General features: G+C 39.9%; 1 protein-coding gene across 2 annotated transcripts in view; it reads left to right on the forward strand.

Moving 5' to 3' along the window:
* The window catches only part of zap70 (zeta chain of T cell receptor associated protein kinase 70), a 155,288-nt gene that overhangs the window by 16,698 nt on the left and 125,204 nt on the right, over positions 1 to 13,386 (forward strand). Inside the window, exon 1 of one of the 2 annotated variants that reach the window (XM_072244260.1) lies at positions 3,059 to 3,286. The exons of the other annotated variant lie outside the window; for it this stretch is intronic. The gene's annotated coding sequence lies outside the window, so the exon portion shown is untranslated. Of the gene's footprint in view, positions 1 to 3,058; positions 3,287 to 13,386 lie in introns of those variants that run through there. 2 annotated transcript variants of the gene reach the window in all.

The raw sequence follows: 13,386 nt of genomic DNA on the forward strand, positions 1-13,386 counted from the left end.
TATATTTCCTTGTTGCATATTTAAGATGCAAGATTCAAGATTGCTTAATGTCACTACATGTACACAAGTGTAAAGGAGAATGAAATTGTAACTCCAGGTCTGATACAGCACAAAAACAGAAGATAAAGAATACAATAGTAACAATAATAAATCACAATAAATATAAATACGTAAGATAGCTTATATACATTGACTGATTGAATGTCCATAAATTGATGCTGGCTATATGTAGGTGACTGACAGGAAACAATAAAAAAGTGGAGGGGTTGGTGGATGGTGGTGTTGATCTTACTGCTCGGGGAAAGAGACTGTTTTTGAGTCTGGTGGCTGTGGTGTGGATGCAATGTAGCTTCCTCACTGATGGGGTGGGACAGACAGTCCATGAGCAGGATGGGTGGGATCCTTCATGATTCTACTGGTACCTTTCTATATATCAAATTCAAGTTTAATTGTCATTCTACCACATGTGAGTACCCCTGAATACAGCCAAATGAAACAGTGATACTTTTGGACCAAGGTGCAAAACACAGTACCAACAGTCATTCACAGCACAAGGCACATATAATACAGCAGTAAAATACAGTCAAACAAAAAAAAAACAATGCAGGTCCCTAATTCCATGAATGTTGCAGCAGTCTGCAAACACAATATATCTTGTCTTCTGTGGAGTGAACACTGGAGGGCAGCACTGACTCCAACCTGTATGCTTTGCTACATCTCCTCCAGCACTTTAGTGGAATGCACTGACTCGGACCCTTCTCTCCGGAGTAGCTGCAAACAAGTGACACTATGGCTTGAGGCCTAGTATTCACTACAACCGAGGCTATGCAGCTCCCCCACCATTTGGCAATAAACCAGTGAACTGGACTTGCAGTATTCCACATGAACATTGTCCAACATGGTCTTGCAATCACAAAGAAAGCAACTAAGATGATCACTCACTGTTAGGCTGCATACCTCCTTCGTGGATCCACACTGACACCTCACTGATGCAGGCAGCAGCACAATTTACCCTAAGGCCAGCTCCTTCAGTTTCTCCACCAATGAGCAAGTCGTTGATGGAGTAGACCTGCAGTACTTTAAGTCCTAAATGTCCAGTAGTATCTTGCAATGGTAAAAGTCAATAACACCTTTGGATGGCCCTGTTGAAGCCAGTGTTGGAGCATGATGCCATCTTACTCAAAGTCTTGATGGCAGGTAGGGCAGTGCTGGTGAAGCATTGGTAATCTTCCTTGAGATAATTTGGGGGATATTTGTTTCTGTCATCCTGGAGTAATTACTACATCTTGTGATCCCTGAACTTCTGTATTTGTTGCACAACAATCTCAAGGCTTTTCTTTTATTGTTTATTTTTCAGGGTCCCTCTGTTGCCCCAGAAAGATCAGTCCCTATTGTCAATCTTTAATAATAACTGAAAAGGTAGTGGTGAGCCAAGTACCTGAACTACATCAGGTGTTCTAGTGAAGGAGCTCCCACAATAGTGGGAGGTAAGAGGAAGGGGAGAATACCGAGAAGATAAAGAAATGGCACTCCATTCCCAAGTGAGGATGCATGTTCCCATCTGTCTAAAGCCTTGTGCTTCTGAGAAGTTGCAGATTTGGGAGGTGCAGCTGCAATAAAACATAGAACATAGAAAAATGTAGCACAGTACAGGACCATCATTCTGTGCCAACCTTTTATCTTACTCCAACATCAATCTGATTCTTCCTTCCCACATAGCAATCCATATTCTTCCATCCATGTGCCTATCTAAGAGTCTTTTAAATGTCCCTAATATATCTGCTTCTACCACCAACCCTGGCAGCATGTTCCATGTGCTCATCACTCTCTTTGTTTTAAAAAAAACTACCTCTGGATAGATCCCAACACAAGGTAGCGGCAAACAGCCAGACCTACCTAGCAGAGGCATGGACACAGGCAAGGGCTATAGAAGGAAGGGGAAAGGAAGGGAACAGCCCAGCCTCAGGGTAATAGCAAAGACAGCCTGGCTTACCCAACAGAGGCAAGGACAGGAAGGGACAGATCCAACAGCAGGGTAACAGCAAAGGCAGCCTGACTTACCCCACAAAGGCAAGGACAGGATACTGACAAGACAAACCAGCAACCACACTCAAAACCAGGGCCACTTATATTCCCAGCCCCAAGATGAGCATCAGGTGCCTATGATTAAGCCTAACTGAAACAAGGGACAGCCGGAAGGCCCAGAGTCTTGGATTCCATGGACTGGACCGTGAACCGGAACGTGGACTTTATGGACCAGACCATAACATGAACAGGTTGGAACTGTACTATGGAAGAATGAGGCGTGATCTAATTGACAGAATGTTTTGATAGGAATCGACAATGTAGGTGCTGAGAGAGTGTTGCCCATACAAGGGCATCCAGAGGGCAGAGCTTCAGAAGTTGCCCATTTCAGACTGAATAGGAGGAACTTCATTTCTCGGGGAGGTTCATGAATCTGGAATTCTCCACCACATGGATCTGTGGGAATGGAGTCCATGAATGTGTCCAAGCTGGAGACTGACTAGTAGGAAGATACTGAGAATGGGGAAGGAATAGGAATGAGATGTTTAAGTGGTCTTATTGAATGCTGAGCAGACTTCAGGGGCCAGTTGGCCCACTCGTGCTGCTGTTTCTTATATTCCAAAATCAGATCATACAAATCTTCATCTACAATAAAAATGTTACAACTATAATGTCATCACAAAGGTTACAGTGCAAATACAGTTTATATTGACATATATTTAATCTGGCACAGGAATCAAACATACTAATAATCAGCTGCAGGGACACTCACCCCAGTTTAGAGTTGGGTTTTAACTTCTGCCTGAAATAATCATTTGTGACAGAAACTACTTGAAAATGATGTTGAATTTGATACATAAATGCATTCCAGCCTGAGAATTGTGCTTATCATTGATAATGTGCAAACATAATTATAATATTTTGTCATGTTAATAAACATGGAACATATTCAGAACATTTGACAGTACAGCAGTACGGATATAGGTCACAGTTCCGAGAAATTGATACTCCTTCTATCTGCCTACAAGTTCCGCCACGTAACCTCTGCACTCACTTTTTACAGCAGATTTTGCTGATTATGGCTGAATAAAATTACTTCAGTTGATAGCTGCTTTCCCTTGTTACATCTAAGAGAGTATTTTTTAAAATATTAACCAGTCTTGAAAAAGTTTGCCTTCCTATTGATTTGGGACAACGGAAGCAGCGTTTGCAGAAAATAAGTTCACATTATAAATGACGTAGAATCTCAACGATACAGAAGGTAAGACATTATAATCATTATGTGATGATAAAGCATTGTTTAATTATTTTTAAAACTTTGTGTTGTTGTATAAAATGCCAAAAAATGATACAGGTTTGTTGTAAGCTAACATCTCGCCAATATCCTCAAAGCTTTAACTGATACAGGGTTGCAAGTTCAATGCAGTGTACCATTATTTTTACATTCAACCTCTTAACAAGAACAAGGACGTAGCTGGGAAAAGCCAGACGTATGACTTAGTCCCTTTCTTCATACTTTCATGGATAATTTAGTTGTAGGTAGAAGACAAACAAAAGAATTATGTGGAGTGTAGCAAATTAGCACAATTAATCCGTAACCAAGTTTGTTTTGAAGCCAAAAACCTTGATAAAATTGAAAGCCTTTGAGAAGAATGTTAGTGCACTAACCATACCGTGACTTTAAATAAATTCAAGAATGTGTATAAACATATACCCATTTAATCATACATTATTAAATATCTTAGCTGATAAAAGCCATTTGATCTCAGAGAGTGGTTCACTTACCATTTGATTGCTGTTGTTTTTCCTGGGTCTGAACTGCAGATCATTATTTAAAAACAAGTTGAGTAATTTTCAGAAATAACTTTGCAGAACTTTGTTAGTTACGTTACAGTGAACATTCCTGTTATGCTGAGCAGGAACCCTTTCAGCAAAGAAGGGTGAGATTTTATCAGATTAGCCCATTAAACTAACATGTTTTAAACTGAGAAGTAATTACCAAACACAAATTGGAAAAATATACAATGCATAAGTTCAATCAAATGTATTTTCTTTAAACTTTGTATATAATTTTAAGTAACCCTTTCACTGTAATTTTGATCTATGATAAAGGCCCAATGTAAATTTGTAAACTGAAGGAAACACTGTTCCTTTGATTATATTTCCTTTTTTTTATATTTCTAAATTTTGAACACTTTTACATTACACCTAACTTTGTTTCCTTACATCAGTGAAAGCTTCATGGTATTCCAAGATTGTTTATTGTCATGAACTAACTTTGTAGTGGAGCTATTAGTGCTGTATATATAAATCATCACGTGGTTAATTTACTCAGCCACCAATTTGTAGATATCAAACTTCCATACGTAGTGAATGAAATAAATGATCAGTTACTTTGTAGTTTAATAATCTTTGAGAAATGAATGCAGGTCAAAACACTAGGAAGCGTGAACTGAGCTATGCAATCTTTTTTCTTCACTTGAACAGCTGGAGTGGGCAGCACATTATGTCTCAAACAAAACCCTGTACTCTGTACTTTGAAATCAGAATCAAAATCAGAATCAGGTTTAATATCACTGGAAAATGTCTTGAAAGTTGTTGTTTTGTCACAGCAGTACATTGGTATACATAAAAATGATAAATTACAATAAGGAATATATTTTTAAAAATTGTATTGACTAAATAGTGCAAAAAGAGAGCAAAAATAATATTGAGGCAGCGTACATGGGTTGATTGTTGTTTCAGAAAGAGGAGAAGAGGCTGTTCCTAAATTATTGAGTGTGTGTCTTCAGGCTCCTGTACCTCTTCTCTGATGGAAGCAATGAGAAGAGTGCATGTCCTAGGTGATGAGGATCCTTAATGATGGATGCTTCCTTTAACGGCACTATATTAATAACTATGTACTCTACTTCATTTTTTTCTTGTTTTTTAAAATTTTGCTATATGGAAAATGATTTTAGTTGTTAAATCTTAATTCCATGAAATCTTTACTAATCCATCAGAGTTTCTCCCAAGACCACAGTCAATTGTATAGACCCTCCCCAGGGTATGGCAGATTTCCGTTTCCAAGAATGGTTTGTGTCCTGAACAGTTTGCAAGACAGAAATGCAGCTGCTGGTATTTTAAATAAAAAACACAGGCTGATCAAGAGCAATGTGTAGTTAAATGAGAGGGTTTAACTTAACTGTTGAGATATCACTGTTAATCAAGTTCCCACGTGGCAGAAGATTCCTGTAGCACCATAGCAGCTGGTGAATCCATCCCTCTGGCCTCTCAAGCACTCACTCATCTGAATGAGTTGCACAATGGTAATCTGGAGAAGGCCTGTAATTTAGTTTGAAAGAATTATATAGAGTGGATGTGAAGAAGACGTTGCCAATAGTGGGCCGTCCAGGACCAAAGTGCACAGCCTCAGAACAGAGGGATGTCCATTTAGATCAGAGATGAGGAGGAATTTGTTTAGCCAGAGGGCATGGAATCTGTGGAATTCATTGCCACAGACGGCTGTGGAGGCTAAGTCTTTGGGTATACTTAAAGTGGAGAATGATAGATTCTTGGCTAGAATGGCAGTGCAGACTCGATTAGCCGAATTACCTAATTTTGCTCCTATATCTTATGGTCTTACGAATAGTAGAAGATAGGGAATGCAGTCATGAAAATCAGGATATCTGATGAAGTTAGGATGCTGCATTGCACTGAAGGCTCACTACAAGGATGTAGAGGGCTGCTTAAAGTACAGAATATGGTGGAAGTTAGATGCAGGCACCATTGATTTCAGGGTCATTCTTTCATGACTTCAGATGCAGATGCTCTTCGTATCCAGCCCCTCAGCCTAAGACAGTTGATGATGGCAATCTGGTTGACCTTCATTAGGAAAGATAGTTAAATGATTGGTATTTTTACATCAGGTTAATACATACATATGTAATGCCCTGGTTCATGAGAACCAGTCGTAGCATATGATCCAGTGGAAAACCCGTTTGTTCGAGATGGATTGCGAGCGACATTTGGAAGGTGGTGTGGGCATTCACGCTGACTGAGGGCCCAGCGTGAGTGACAGAGAAGTTCAAGATGAGCTCCAGCTTGTGCACATTTGGCTGTTTAATTAGAATGGGCCCTTTTCTTTTTGTTATTCTTTACTAACTCTTTAGCTAAGATTCATAAATATAATTCCTTTAATCATGTGCAGTGTACTGTTTGTTATTTCGTGGCATTAATTTGTAACAGGGGAGCAAATGACACAGCATCCACACAAACCGAGGTTTGGGGTGGGATCCAGTATGCCTCAAACTCATGAGTTGGCGGGGCCGGAGGTTGTCTTCCCAAGACCTACGCAGCCGAGGAAACCAGATGTTTCACATGTCTTTAATAAACTAGATCAAGAAATTGGGTTTTAAGAAAATGTATTAGTTTTAATCTTTTAATGGCGATTTTTTTCCATCTGTTTGTTTGTATCATTTGGAAACAACAAGAAGGCCTGCTGACAGCACAAGCTACCTGAAACAAACTGAATTTATTATCAAAGTATGTTATCATATACTACCTTCAGATTCCTTTTCTTACAGGGTGCTTACAGTAATTTAACAAAATAGAATATAATTCATAAAGAACTATTCATAGTTATACAAAGTGGTGCCACGATGGTGTAGTGATTAGTGTGACGCTATTACTTCTCAGGGCATCGGAGTTCAGAGTTCAATTCTGGTGTCCTCTGTAAGAAAGTTTATGTGTACTTCCCATGTGTACATGGGTTTCCTCCGGGTGCTCTGGTTTCCTCTCAGAGTCCAAAGATGTACCTGTTAGTAGGTTAATTGGTCATTATAAATTGACTTATGGTTCGGCCAGGGTTTAATAAGTGGCAAGATGGCTCGTTGGGCCGGAAGGGCCTGTTCTGTACTGTATCTCTACATTAAAAAAATAAGCAAAGACTGACCAATGGGATGGCAAAGCCTGAGCACACTCCTCTTCATGGTGTGGCTACAGTGCTGAGGCTACCGGGTCCATGTAGCTGCACCAGCTTAGAACAGTGACAAAGTTAGTGCAGAAAGGGAAGTGTGCAACATGGTTCCTTTTACCAGCACATTCCCAGCCTAAAAGTGCTGAAGAACCCCAAAAACTGGCCTGCCAGAATAACAGAACAGAAAGCCAGGGTACAATAGTGTTGTCTCTGGAGATCATTTGCTCCATCAAATTGGTCAGTTTTGAATGTACTGCTGCCATAATCATCTTGCAGACAGATGATTGGACTGGGTAAGACCATAAGTTATAGGAACAGTTCAGGCCATTCAGCCCATTGAGAATGAACACCATTCAATCATACCCTCTCATTTACCCTAGGGTTGAAGTTAGGGTTATAGTGTTAAATATAGGCCTCCAAACAGTAGCCAGCATGTGGGCTAAATTACAATGGGAGATAGAAAAGGCATTTAAAAGGGACAATGTTGCAATAATCATGGGGGACTTCAATATGCAGGTAGATTGGGAAACTGCAGTTGCTGCTGAATCCCAAGAGAGGGAATTTGTAGATGACTAGGTCAGAGATATAGCTTTTTAGGGTAGCTTGTGGTTGAGCTCACTAGGGCAATGGGTGTTATGTAATAACCAGATTTGATTAGGATGCTTAAGGTAAAGGAACACTTAGGAGGCTGTGATCATAATAATTAGAATTCACCCTGCAGTTTGAGAAGGAAAAGCTAAAATCAAATGTATCAGTTAATAGGAATTACAGAGACATGAGAAAGGAGCTGGCTAAAGTTGATTGGAAGAGGCCACCGGCAGGGATGATGGCAGAACAGCAATGGCTGGAGTTTCTGGGGTATATTTGGAAGGCACAGGCAAGATACATCCAAAAGATGATTCTAAAGGGAGAATAATGCGACTCTGGCTGATGAGGGAAGTCAAAGACAGCATTTAGCAAAAGTTAGTGGGAAGGTAGAGGATTGGGAAGCATTTCAAAATCATCTGAAGGAACTAAAAAGCCATAAAGAAAGAAAAGATGACATATGAAGGTAAGCTATCCAATAATATAAAAGAGGATACAAAAAGTATTTTCAGATATTTAAGGAGTAAAAGAGAGATGAGAGTAGATATTGAACCATTAGAAAATGGCGATGGAGAGGTAGTAATGGAGTCAGAGAAACGGTGGACGAACTTAATAAGTATTTTGTTTCAGTCTTCACTGTGCAAGAGTGTCAGGGGACAGGAGTGAGTGTCTTTGCTATTACTAAGGAGGAAGTGCTTGGGAAGCTGAAAAGTCTGAAGGTAGATAAGTCACTTGGACCAGAAGGACTATTCCCCAGGGTTTTGAGGGAGGTAGTAAAGGAGATCATGGAGGCATTAGTCATGACCTTTCAAAAATCACTAGATTCCAGAATGGTTCCTGAGGAATGGAAAAGTGCAAATATCATTCCACTCTTTAAGAAGGGAAAGAGGCAGACTAAAGCCAGTTAGCCTGACATCAGTGGTTGGGAAGATGTTAGAGTTTATTATTAAGGATGAAGTTTCGGAGAACTTGAAGGCACATGATAAAATAGGCCAAAGTCAGCATGGTTTTCTAAATGGGAAATCCTGCCTGACAGGATAGTTAAAGGAGAGTCAATAGATGTTGTTTATTTGGATTTTCAGAGCACCTTGACAAGCTGCTAAATGAAATTAGAGCTCATGGTATTATGGGAAAGGTACTGGAATGGATAGAAGTTTGGTTGACTAGTAGGAGACAAAGAGGGGAATAAAGGGAACCTTTTCTGAATGGCTGCCGGCAACTAATGGCGTGCTGCAGGGGTTAGTGTTGGGACCCCTTGCTTCTTTTCATGCTATATGTCAGTACTTTGGATGAAGGAATTGGCTTTGTGTCCAAGTCTGTAGACGAGACAAAGATAGATGGAAGGGCAGGTTGTGTTGAGGAAACAGGGTATCTGTGGAGGACATGGTCTGATTGGGGGAATGGGCAAATAAGTGGCAGATGCAATACAATATAGGGAAATGCATGGTCATGCACTTTGGCAGAAGGAATAAAGACATGACCACTGTATTTAGTAAGTGAGAAAATTCAAACATCAGTGGATTAGAGGGACTTGGGGGTCCCTAAAGGTTAACTTGCAGGTTGAGTCAGTGGTAAGGAAGGCTAATGCAATGTTAACCATTCATTTCAAGAGGATTGCAATACAAAAACAAGGATGTAATACTGAGGCATTATAAGGTTTTGATCAGACCGCACTTGGACATTGTTTTGGGCCCCATATCTAAGTAAAGATGTGCTGGAATTGGAGACAGTCCAGAAGAAGTTCACAAGAACAATCCCAGGAATGAAGGGGTTAACATATGAGGAGTGTTTGATGTCTCTGGGCCAGTACTCACTGGAGTTTAGAAGAATGAGGAGGATCTTATTGAAACCTATGGAATATTGAAAGGCCTAGATAGAGTAAATATGAAGAAGATGTTTCCCATAGTGGGGGAGTGTAGGACCAGAGGACACAGCCTCAGAATTGAGGGACATCTATTGAGAACAGAGATGTGGAGGAATTTCTTTTGGAAGACAGCATGGAATCTGTGGATTTCTTTGCCACAGGTGGTTGTACAGGCCTCATCATTGAGTGTATTTAAGGTGGAGGTTAATAGGTTCTTGATTGATCAGGGCATCAAATGTTACGGGGAGAAAGCAGAGAGTGTGGTTGAGAGGGATAATAAATCAGGCAAGTTGGAATTGCCAAGTAGAGCAGGCAGATATGATGGCAGAATATAGTATTAATGGTAAGACTCTTGGCAATGTGGAGGATCAGAGGGATCTTGGGATCCAAGTCCATAGGACACTCAAAGCTGCTGTGCAGGTTGACTCTGTGGTTAAGAAAGCATATGGCTCATTGGCCTTCATCAATCGTGGGATTGAGTTTAGGAGTCAAGAGGTAATGTTGCAGCTATATATGACCCTGGTCAGACCCCACTTGGAGTACTGTGCTCAGTTCTGGTCACCTCACTACAGGAAGGATGTGGAAACCATAAAAAGGGTGCAGAGGAGATTTATAAGGATGTTGCCTGGATTGGGGAGCATGCCTTATGAGAATAGGTTGAGTGAACTTGGCCTTTTCTCCTTGGAATGACGAAGGTTGAGAGGTGACCTGTTAGAGGTGTATAAGATGATCAGAGGCATTGATGATGTAGATAGTCAGAGGATTTTTCCCAGGGTTGAAATGGCTAACACGAGAGGGCACACTTTTAAGGTGCTTGGAAGTAGGTACAGAGGAGATGTAAGGGGTAAGTTTTTACGCAGAGAGTGGTGAGTGTGCGGAATGGGCTGCTGGCGACGGTGGTGGAGGCAGATACGATAGGGTCTTTTAAGAGACTCCTGGACAGGTATATGGAGCTTAGAAAAATAGAGGACTATAGGTAACCCTAGGTAATTTCTAAGGTAAGAACATGTTCGGCACAGCTTTGTGGGCCAAAGGGCCTGTATTGTAGGTTTTCTATGTTCTGTGCTCTAACTGAATGGCCTAATTCTGCTCTTAGGTCTTATCATCTTATGGTCTCTCAATCCCATTATCCTGGTCTTCTTCCCATAACCTTTAATGCCCTTATTAATAACGATATAATCAAATAACAATTACAGCATGGAAACAGGCCATCTTGGCCCTTCTAGTCCATGCCGAACTCTTACCTTCACCTAGTCCCACTGACCTGCACTCAGCCCATAACCCTCCATTCCTTTCCTGTCCATAATCAAGAACCTATTATCCTCTGCTTTAGATATACTCAATGACTTGGCATCCACACTGTCCATGGCAATGAATTCCAAAGATTCTCCAAAGAAATTCCTCCTCGTCTTTGTTCCAAAGGGACGTCACTGTTTTCTGAGGCTGTGCCCTTTGGTCCTGAACCTCCCAAATGACGAGCAAGATTTTTTATTTAGAGGTACAGTGCAGAATAAGTTCTTTTTCCCTTTGAGACACACCGCCCACAATCCTCGATTTAACCCTAGCCAAATCACAGCATAATTTGCAATGACCAATTAACCTCCTAACCTGTATGTCTTTGGACTCTGGGAGTGAACCAGAGAACCCAGAGAAGACCCACATATTCCACAGGGAGGACATACAGATTGCCAGGATTATGGGGAGGAAGATATAAGAGACAGTAGATACTGGGATCTGGAGCAACACGCAACCTGCTGGAGAAACTGTGCGGGGAAAGGAAATGTCGATGATTGTGATCAAAACCCTGGAACAGGTCTGAGAGTGGAGAGAGGAGATAGACTCTGGGTTTGGGGGCTCTCAACAGTTTTCTGAGAAAAAAGATTTTCTATTAAGAACTAAAAGTTGTCTGCAGATTCTGGAAGAAAAGGGGGTCACTGAATACTCAACTCCTGACCGGCTAACGGGGAACAAATTTTACATAGGGGTCATCCAACAGGCTTTTAGCTTCCAAGATATTCAAGTGTTTTGTACCCTCCCCTGGTGCCCCTCCTCTTCCCTTTCTCCCATCATCCACTCTCGTCTCTTATCAGATTCCTTCTTCTCCTGAACTTTATCTCTTTCCTTTTCTCCCATCATCCACTCTCCTCTCCTATCAGATTCCTTCTTCTCCTGAACTTTACTTTTTCCTCCTATCACCCCCCAGCTTCTTACATCATCTCCCCTCCCCCACCCACCTGGCTTCACTCATCATCTTTTAGCTTGTTCTTCTTCCTTCCTCACACTTTCCTATTCTGGCACCTTGACCCTTCCTTTCCGGTCCTGATGAAGGCTCTCGGCCCAAAATATCGACAAATTATTCCTCTCCATAGATGTTGTCTGACCTGCTGAGTTCCTCCAGCATTTTGGATGTCTAGCATCTGCAGAATATCTTGTGTTTATTATTTTACAAGCGCCTGTATTTAAAAAATACAGCTTATGTCTTACTTCTTTTAACTGTCTACATCCTTAATTGCTGTGTTGTCAGTTATTTTGTGTTTTTTTAGCCTTAAACAGGTGCCATAACTTTACTATCAGTTTTATCATTGTGGAAAGCATTTTCCACTCAGCAGCATCTTACTTGTGACCACAAAATATCAAGTGTTGGTATCTGCCAACCATAGGCACAGTTGTCTGTGATCGCAGTTATGCAAATCAATGAAAATTATTCAGCTCACTATGAGCAGGTTTTTCTGGTATTTGGAACATCAGTTTAACCCAGTAAATACAAGACTTCTTGTGATTCTTTCACACGGATATTTTTCCTGCTGCAACTCTAGGCATTTTCATGTCTTATGTAACTCCTCAGTACATCTTTAAAGTCAGTCTTATTTCTTTGAATTTACTGTGAATATCCACAAGGAAATGAATCTCTTTCTTTCTTTTTCAATCTTTTTATTAGTTTCATAAAATATAAGCATAACATAGCAATAATACAAAATTGTTGGAAATACATTGTTATACTTAAGACGAGTAATTATAAAACCAAATAGTATAAATTGACAAAACTCCCAATCATGTAGGATAACAATGAATAATACAGGACAAAAAAAAATAACTGGAGAAAAATCATGAAAAAGAAAACAAAATAAAAAAATACAAACCCCACCCCCAAAAAAACTAATCTAAACAGAATTAGTCAACTAAACTAAAAAGACTTGGGCAATTTTAACAACGTAAAAATGGAAGAAAAGAAAACCTTAGTGTCGACGACGCCATTCCTCTCAACCAACACTACAGAGAAGTAAAATAAGTTTGGAAATGGTCAAATTACATCATATGAAAATGCTGAATAAATGGCCTCCCAAGTTTTTTCAAATTTAGTGGAAGGGTCATAAACCACACTTCTAATTTCTTCCAAATTTAAACACAACATAGTTTGTGAAAACCAGTGAAATACAGTAGGAGGGTTAATATCTTTCTTAATTTCTTTCTTTAGAAACTTTTTAATTACTGCTTCTCCTAATTTTCCACACTTATATCCAATGGATACTTTGGAAAAAAATTTAGATCTAAATCTCTCTCAGAAAAGTGTTGTAGCAATTATTTATAACATAATTATGAATTTATGTCCTGATGTTTCCAATAAAATTAAAACTGATTGGGAAAGAGAACTTAAGATTATTATCCTGATCGAAAAATGGGAAAAAAATTCTTCAATTGGTAATTCATCCTCTATATGTGCTAAACATGTGTTGATACAGTTTAAAGTAGTGCACAGGGCTCATGTGTCCAAAGATAAACTATCTCGTTATTATTCTTATATTAATCCTATAGGTGATAGATGTCATTCCGAGATAGCTTCTTTAACTCACATGTTTTGGTCATGTCCTTTGTTGGAAAAATATTGGAAAGATATTTTTGATATTATTTCAACAGTTTTGAATACGGACTTACAACCTCACCCAATTACTGCTAT

Source organism: Mobula birostris, chromosome 26 (genome assembly GCF_030028105.1).
Source record: "Mobula birostris isolate sMobBir1 chromosome 26, sMobBir1.hap1, whole genome shotgun sequence".
Taxonomy (NCBI): Eukaryota; Metazoa; Chordata; class Chondrichthyes; order Myliobatiformes; family Myliobatidae; genus Mobula; species Mobula birostris.